This window comes from Oryx dammah, unplaced genomic scaffold (genome assembly GCF_014754425.2).
Source record: "Oryx dammah isolate SB20612 unplaced genomic scaffold, SCBI_Odam_1.1 HiC_scaffold_24, whole genome shotgun sequence".
NCBI classification, from domain to species: Eukaryota; Metazoa; Chordata; class Mammalia; order Artiodactyla; family Bovidae; genus Oryx; species Oryx dammah.
The window spans coordinates 33,959,905-33,968,439 of record NW_024070208.1 but is presented as its reverse complement, the minus strand read 5'-3'; the positions used below and the strand labels follow the sequence as shown (position 1 = coordinate 33,968,439).

General features: G+C 42.6%; 1 long non-coding RNA gene across 1 annotated transcript; it reads right to left on the bottom strand.

Moving 5' to 3' along the window:
- Positions 1 to 1,078: 1,078 nt before the first annotated feature.
- Positions 1,079 to 1,594, bottom strand: LOC120882946. Its single transcript, XR_005725619.1, has 2 exons — positions 1,552 to 1,594; positions 1,079 to 1,406 (listed from the first exon to the last, which is right to left on the bottom strand). It is a non-coding gene; the product is annotated as an uncharacterized LOC120882946 (long non-coding RNA).
- Positions 1,595 to 8,535: the final 6,941 nt, after the last annotated feature.

Here is an 8,535-nt window from a genome sequence, read left to right as displayed (position 1 = left end):
AAGTATTTTGAAAACATCTCAATTTTATTTGTTGAATGTGGTAAATATTAGTCGTCTAGCCCATTATAGACAAAAGCTCTTTGAAATCCTTGGTTTTTAAGAGCAGAAAGGGGTCCTGAGACCAACAGGCTTGAGAACCCCTGCCTCATAAGAATGGAATACTCTTAGGAGAATGCATTCTCTTAGTCCTGTTTCTCTGGCATGTGTCTGCTCACGTCTGCGTCTTGCTTCTCTTAAGTTAGGCTGTGTGCCCAGAACTCCTGCCTGGAAGGTTCCCACTACTCTCTTCCAAGTCTCCATGGCCAAAGCTAAACCAGGTGGCTTAAGAAGATCACATAAGGAGAACACACTGGAACTGGCGGAGAAGTGGCCAGCATTCCAAACCACTTTATCTCTCAGGACCTGCTAGAATTCACTATTAGCCCACAGTGAGCATTATAGCCTCTATCTAACACAAGCATTTAGCATGGAATGATTGAATCCAACCCTTTTCATGTAGAATTTGGTCTCCTATGTTATATTATGTGATCCAGAGCAGAAAGGATAGTAGTTTGTTTGTTTGTTTTTTACATTAAACTCCACCACTTGGCAGTAACTGTATCAAGAGGAGCAGACTAGCAGGTTTTGTAAAGAAGGTTCCCCTGGGTTTGAACTGAGAGAGATTATTATACTGCTGGACTTCTCAGCTGAGGGCCCTTCTTGACCAAGACCGCAAATCCCAGAATTTCCCAGCATCATTCCAGGAGTCTAAACAGTCTTTTAAACAGCTGCTGAGTGTCACTGGTCTCATGATTCCTTAAAGGAATTTGTCCGTGGGTGGGGGAAGTCACCGCCCATGAGTCTTCATTAAATGTTGAAGGCTGACTGTGGCAATGAAAGAAACAGGGTGGAATTCTCAGAATCTCGGTGTTGATAAACAGTCCCCTCCTCCATAAACAAGGGACTTGCTACAGCAAACCTAAGTCCTCCATCCTTCTGTTCAGGGAAAAGTCCATTCTTGATAAAAGAAAAGGAAACGGCTAGTTCCCACAATTGCAGTTACCCAGGCTTCCCGGTCTCACCTTTTTTTTTTTTTCAAATTGGAATATTGCTGCTTTACAATTTTGCATTAGTTTCCACTGTACAGAAAAGTGAGTCAGCTATAGGTATACATAAATCCCCTCTTTTTCGGATTTCCGTCCCATTAGGTTATCACAGAACACTGAGTAGAGTTTCCCTAGATATACAGTAGGTTCCAATTGGTTATCTGTTTTACACGTAGTATCAACGGCGCGTATATGTTGACCCTAATCTCCCTATCCATCCCATCCTCTCTTCCCACCTTGGTATCCATATATTTGTTCTCTACGTGCGTGTCTCGATTCAAGTCCTGCAAACAGGTTCCCCTGTACCTTTTTTCAATTCCACTTATATGCACTGGAGAAGGAAATGGCAACCCACTCCAGCACTCTTGCCTGGAAAATCCCATGGACAGAGGAGCATGATAGACTACAGTCCATGGGGTAGCAAAGAGTTGGACACGACTTCACTTTCACTTTCACTTTCTTTCACTTTGTATGCACTAATGTATGGCATTTGCTTTTCTCTTTCTGACTTATTTCACTCTGTATGAAATAAATCTAAGTCCATCATGTCTCTGAAAATGGCACAATTTCATACTTTAACATGTTTCTCCTGGCGCCCACCTCCCGAGGCTCCACACAGGTGGAGCCATAGGACTCACCTGCCAAAAGGTGGATGGCAAGACAGCCAGAGCAAAGGTGATTTTCACCAGAGCCACACCAGCAATATCCTAGACAGAGCTGCCCCTCACCAGGCACGAGATCAGGGACGCCAGGCACATACAGGCCCTTGGCAGCCAGGGCCAGGGACCCAGAGCCTTGCCAGCCCCTGAAACTGAGGCCAAATTGGCTACTTTGCGTCCACTTTCTCCTAAGCCCTCCTTCACATCAGGTCAAGTACAAAGTCAATTTACCAGCCTGAGCAGGAACCAGGAGGTTAGCAGGACATGTGGGACCAGGGAAGGCTCCAGGAAGACTTGTGCGCACAGATCCCGTCAGCATTCCCAGGAATGGAAGGCAGTCTCCCACCAGGACCTGAGGATCTGTCCCTCGACTCCCAGTGCCCTTTTGGCCCCATCAAAACACAAGAGTGAGCAGCAGCTTTCCAGCCTCTCAACTCCACTGCTTTGACTTTCATCTCCATTACATTTCGGAAATTCTATTTTCCGAGCAGTTTCTGTTCGATGTGGTGGCTTCACACACTGTGCAGAGGCTGGGTGAGTGGTCCTGCTCCCAGAGGGTCCAGTCCAACCTCCTGGGTGTATCCCCAGGGGGCCTCCACCCCATACCTAAACCCGGGGGAACCTTCGGTGGGCCCACAGAGTTAAAGGCTTTTAAACAGTTAATTTGATGCCTTACTTAGCTAGCTGAAAATGTGACTTTCTTCTCTCTCCATTAAATATTTTATTAAGTGAAACTTTGCAACAACCCAAATTGAGCCAAACCAATAAATGAGTCAAATACCTAACCCCGGCCAGAACTACATCAAATACCTCAGTGTTCCCAGTTTAGGTGACCCAGAAAACAAAGATGAAGCCTCAGATCCACTGACTCAACTGAGCGGCACTGAACTGAACCGCGAGGATGAGCGTCAGCCAGAATCTCGGCGACCCTCCAGGGCAGGGCTGCTGGATGGACCCAGCGCCTTCAGGTTTCCTCCTATTTGGGTCAAACTTAGCTCTCAAGTGTCAGGTTACTTTGGAGTTATTCTGCTCCTGAACCAGATGCTCCCATGCTCCCCAGACTCTAGCGTCTTATTTGCAATCCCAAGCTTCCGCGTTTCCATCGTTACAGAAATAAGCAGGCTTTCCTCGGCCAGCCACCCCATGAACAAACACAAAATGAAACCCAAGGTGTTTGTCATTGCTCCCGGGGAAACCGCTGGCAGAGGCAAAGGGGGCTGACTCCAGCCACACCCTCCTCCTGCCAGGGCCACATGAGTCACCGTGAGAAGCCACGCCCTATGTACACAGCACACAGAGTAACTGTGGGTGAACAGCGACCTAAAAACGGAGCAGGGGGACCCGGAGAAGCAACTGCCCAGAGAGAAGCTTGTCCGCACAGTGCAGAGAAGACCCTGGAGACCCGGGAGTCAGTTTCCCAGGCCTGGAATGTTGCACACAGTGCAAGTGAAGAACGCTCCACACAGACATAAAAGGAGAATTTTCTAGAGTTGACTGAGATGATCAGGTCCCCAGGGCAGGTCACCATCGTAGTCATCTTTGCATCCACGGCACCTGGTGTGCTGATCATGTAGACACCTGACGTGTGCTTATCACTTGTCCTTTCTGATTATTACAGCATTAATTTTGTTGCATATTCCCCAGCCTGGACAGAGGAGCCTGGGGGGGCTGCAGGCCATGGGGTCGTAAAGTGTCCCTTTCACTTTGCTTTACTTTCCACAGCCTGAAGACCATGTAATTACCTTAGGTCACTTAATTTTCCTTTTTCTGATTCCAAGTTCACCAAGCTGGTAACAGATGTGTCCTTCCACCCCACCCCCATCTCGCCACCTGAAAAATCCCTGGAGAGTGGATGCAAGGATTCTGGTCACTGAAAAGGACCACCCTTCACTGTAAGTCAATACATTTGTACTGGAATTCCGGCCTCTGAGATGTACCCCTACGAATCAGTTCTCTAGAATCAGATTAGCTTCAGGTAAACTGATACGATCGAGTTTCTGAACCAGTAAAGCCACCAACAAGCTCCTGGTCTGTGCTAAATCTCTCCAGTGACCCCTGCGGCGGAGGGCAGCTCCTGTCTAAACCATGCGCCTGGCCCGGCTCCAGCACCACGACTGTCCACCGGGGGGGCTTCCTGCCAGCAGCAGGTCTGATTGTGGCATAAATAAATAAGTAAACCACAACTAAACACATAACAGGCTTTAACACTTTAGCTACTTAGTACAGTAAAAGGTATTGAGTGATGGAAGCGAGTGCAACAAAGTGGGTGAACATGCAGGCCGTGGAGATCAGAAGAGCTAAGATCGTACCTGGGTTGTTAACTTCTGAATTTAAGCAAATTATTAAATGTTTCTGAATCTCGATTTTCTCTGTGAAGTTGAGGTAATTAGGCTACCTATTTCGTTAGGTTTGAAGGGGATGATCTACACTGTACCTTCCACTGCTGGCAACAGAGTGGACAAGAGAACCCAAAAAGCCTCTCACTACAGAACACCTAGGAATGAGAGAGTCGACATTTTTTAAAATCATCTTTTAAAATGCATGGATGAGTAGCAAGAGAGTACAGCATTCCTGCGGGATCAGGAATGAAGCTGTAGGACAGATCCAGGGAAATGAGAGATTACTGACCATTCACCTAGCCTCGAGGGCTGAAAGCTTCAATCTCAGCAGAAGCCTGGGTGGTGGGGGGTTAGTTCGGGTGAGAATCAGAGCGATCAAGAAAGGCAAGACATATGATAGGCTCTGCCCTTCAAAGAAATGTTAATAGGGAAACATAAACACCCTACAATCAGCAGGCGAAGGAAGCAATCATCTGTCTTGGTTTGGCTTTCAGAGGAAGGAAAAAAAAAAATCTCCCGACCTGGGTCGTCAGATACAGCAAATAAAAACACAGGGGGCTGCAGAGTTCCAGGGCAGTGATACTATTTCATGTGATAATGATAACGGTGGAGACACAATATTACACATTCGTCAAAATCCAGAGAATGCGCAACACCAAGAACAAACCCTAACATACACCAGGGACGTGGGGTGATACTGATGGTTCAGTGTAGGCTCATTAATTATAATAAATGTACCTCGGGTAGGGGGATGCTGACGGTGGGGGAAACTGTACGTGTCTGGGGAGGAAGGAAATGGAAGAAACCTGTACTTAACAACTTTGCTGTGAACCCAAAGCTGCTCTGAAAATAAAGTTTAAATATATAAAAATAACAAGGTGCTCAGTTAAATTTCAGTTTTATATGAACAACACACTTTAACTAAAAAAGGATGTGAAACTAAGGCACAGAGGAGCCAGTCACCAGAGCATAGTCCCAGAGCCAGAGAGAGGCTTGATGTTTAGACTGGACAAGAAGAACCAAGAATTAATAAATTAACCAAGAACTAAGCATTAATGCATAACAGTAGGAAAAAGCAACCCAATAAACCAAAGAATGTAGAAGAAAGAAAATAATAAAGATACGAACCAAAATGAATGAAGTAGAAAACAAAGATAGGATAGAGGAAGAACAAAGTCAAAAGTTGATTTTTTTATTAATTTTATTAATAAAGTTAATAAATCTCTAGCAAGGTTAACCAAAAGAAGAAAGAAAAAAAACAAAAATATCAGGAGTGAAGTGATATGACAGTAACATAACACAGATCTAAAAGATAAGACTAACCTACAATCAATTTTTTGAGCTACATATTTGAAAATGCAAACAAAAGGCGCACATTCCTAGAAGAAAGAGTGGAAATTTGACTTAAGAAGAAACAACACCCATAACAATGAAGGCAGACGAATTAGCTGTTTAAAATCTTCCTGAAAAAGAAACAGTAGTTTTGTAACCAATTTCTATACAGTTTTATAACCAGTCTTATGATATATTAAAGGATAAGATAATTCCACTTTACCCAATCTAGATCAGAGAAAAGAAACAGAATCAGTAACTAATATTGAAAATGGATGTGGGAGATGGGAGAGAAGCTCTTCCTCCCCACCCACACCAGAAACAAACATTAATGACCATTCCTGTGCCCTGGATGTGAAGGGTACAGAACGTCATACTTCTAGAAGAATCTACGTAGGAGACCCTGACTTTGGGATAGGCGAGGAGACTCATAAGGAGTATTAATCATAAAAAGAAGATTGAATGCATTAAGAACTTCTGTTCCTCAAGACACTGTAAAAACAGTTGAAATGTCAACTCACACACTGGGGAGAAGATAGTTGGGATTTACATAACAGACAGAGAATTTGTATCCAAAACATAAGAACAAGCAAGCCAATTTTTTAAAAAAGGACAAAATATATGATCAGATATTCTACTGAAAAGAAAGGTAAATGGCTAATAATTATGTAAAAGGATGCTCAGCTTCCTTAGAAATCACAAAAGGAACATCCAAATCATAATGAGGCACCATTTTAAAACTACTAAACTGCAGAAATTTGTAAACTGAGAACACCGAACTTCGGTGGTAGCTACTTCTGGTTTTAAGTAACGAATTAGTACAAACACCTTGGGAAAGAGTTTAAGATTATTTGTTATAGCTGAATAACAACTCCAGTATAATCCAGTAACTCCTAAATGGATGCCCTAGAAATCTTGTATTCAGATTCTGGGAGACATGAACAGAATGTCCACAGAAGGGTGTCTGCAACAGTTAAGACTGGAAACAACTCACTTCATCCGTAGGAGAAAAAAGATGCACATACATAGCTTCTGGGATTAAGTACCACACCAGGAAATGCTTTAGTAAAAATGGATACGCAGTCTGGTTGCTAAAAAGCAATCAGAAGGAAAATGTCCCCCTGTTCTAAAGAGCAGCCTTTATTGAAGACCCAAGTCTGTTTGAACCATCTCCACCTGTTTTTTGAAGCTATTGTCCTGTTCCTTTTATATAAAAGCCCATACTATACATTTTTGCTTGAGTTTAATTCCAGGAAAGTTTCTGATTCTGCATGTGTTCATCAAATGGAAAAACATTCTGGCCACAGATTTTCAAAGCCTCTCAAAGTACTATGAGGAGTCGTCATCGTCTTAGTAAAGACAATCAAATCATCTAACTACTAACCAATTTTAAAAGATCACCTTCAACTACATTTTAAATTCTAAACATTTAAACTTTTGCTTCATTGAGTTCGTAAAACTATGACTGAGAAATATAAAGATTTGCTAAGCACCTAAGCCTAGCATGTGCTCAGTCGATATTTGGTGAATAAGGCCTAGGAACAGGGGACGCAAACATTTTGCCTAAATTCAGCCCCACTGACCTTAAACACTACTGGGTCATGCTATGGGCTTGAGACCCACTAAGGGACACCCCAGGTAGCAAAGGACACGCTTCCCACCAGGGTTCTGCAAGCCCCGGCCAAGGGTTCACCTGGCCACACTTTGACATTCAAAGCAATAACAGACAAGTCCTCCAGCACGTATGGGTCATCACAACACAGCCCCACATATCTTTTCTGCCTAATAGTCTCATCATCACCTTCATGTGACCTATGCTTTTAAGCAAGCCAGATTCTTCGACGTTCTCTACACTCACACGGTTCTCTGCACTTAGACTATTTCCCATCTCCATCTGTCACACCCTAGAAGCCCCCCTGCCCCCCACCCCACCTCCAGGCCATTCTTAAAGGCCACCTCCTTCACCCTGCCTTTCTGGGTGCCATCTCTGTTCTGAAACTCCATAGCACTTTTTTTTTTAACAGTTCTTATAGATCATGTTCTACAGCTCGTTTGTAATACAAACGTACATACACACAAACATACACACATTTATGAAATATTTGAGTTCTTTATATCCCCTTTTAAAATAGAGTGCCTTGTAAATAAGAGCTTAAAAGTATTCATTGACTTTAACTGAAATATCTATCAGTTATATGCATACATTTTGTTTTAATAGGAATCAAAAACTATGTCACTGCTTATTCAATACATCGCATTACATTTTGAAGGTCAGATTACCTGACAGGTTTACCTGGTTTGTTGAAGTTCAGGTGTTTCATTAAAGGTTCAACAGCTCCCTCTGGTGGCCATGGAGGAAACTGGGTTTGCTGGCCATGAGAGGCTGAGTCAAGCCAGCATTTCCGTTTATTTTTCAAACTTGAATTTGAAGTGATTCTCAATCAATTTCAGTTTTGAGGTTATCAAAACCTTCAATTTTGAGATTACCACTGAGTGGTAAATTTTGTTGGGCATAAAATTGTCATTTTTAGGCCAGGAATAAACATAAGCAGTTATCTGAAATTTAGGTCAGTGGTTTCCATCTCAAACAACTGTAAACTTGCTTTAAAAAAATATTAATATAGTTTCACTTAAGTGGTCATAAAATACTCGATTGATGTTAGAAAGCAAAAGTTTTCAGACTTTTTCAGTTCATCGGAGTGAATAAATCTGGGAATTCAGTGAGAATACAAATAGGTTTCTGCTGTTACCTCTTTCCTACTTTGGAATAATATCAACTGCAGAGAAGTTAAAAGCTCAAGCATTCTAACAAGACAAACAAATGCTCGAGTTGGAAATGGAACTATTTATTTATTATCTTTTCGGTTTTAATTTCCAAGAGAAGCTTTATTCAGATGAAATACTTTTAACCATTTTAACTGGTTAATTACAACATGCATTCAATTGATTCAGTAAATATGGCATATATTGAGCATTAGCTTAACCGGGGTTGTCTTGGAGGCTGGAGGAGACTAATTTAAAAAAGTAAGCATGTTCCCTCGGAGACTATGTGCAGTATAAGAGTAAGTGCTAAGAAGAAAACTAGAGCAGAGGAAAGGCATAGAGACACCCCTTGGGGAT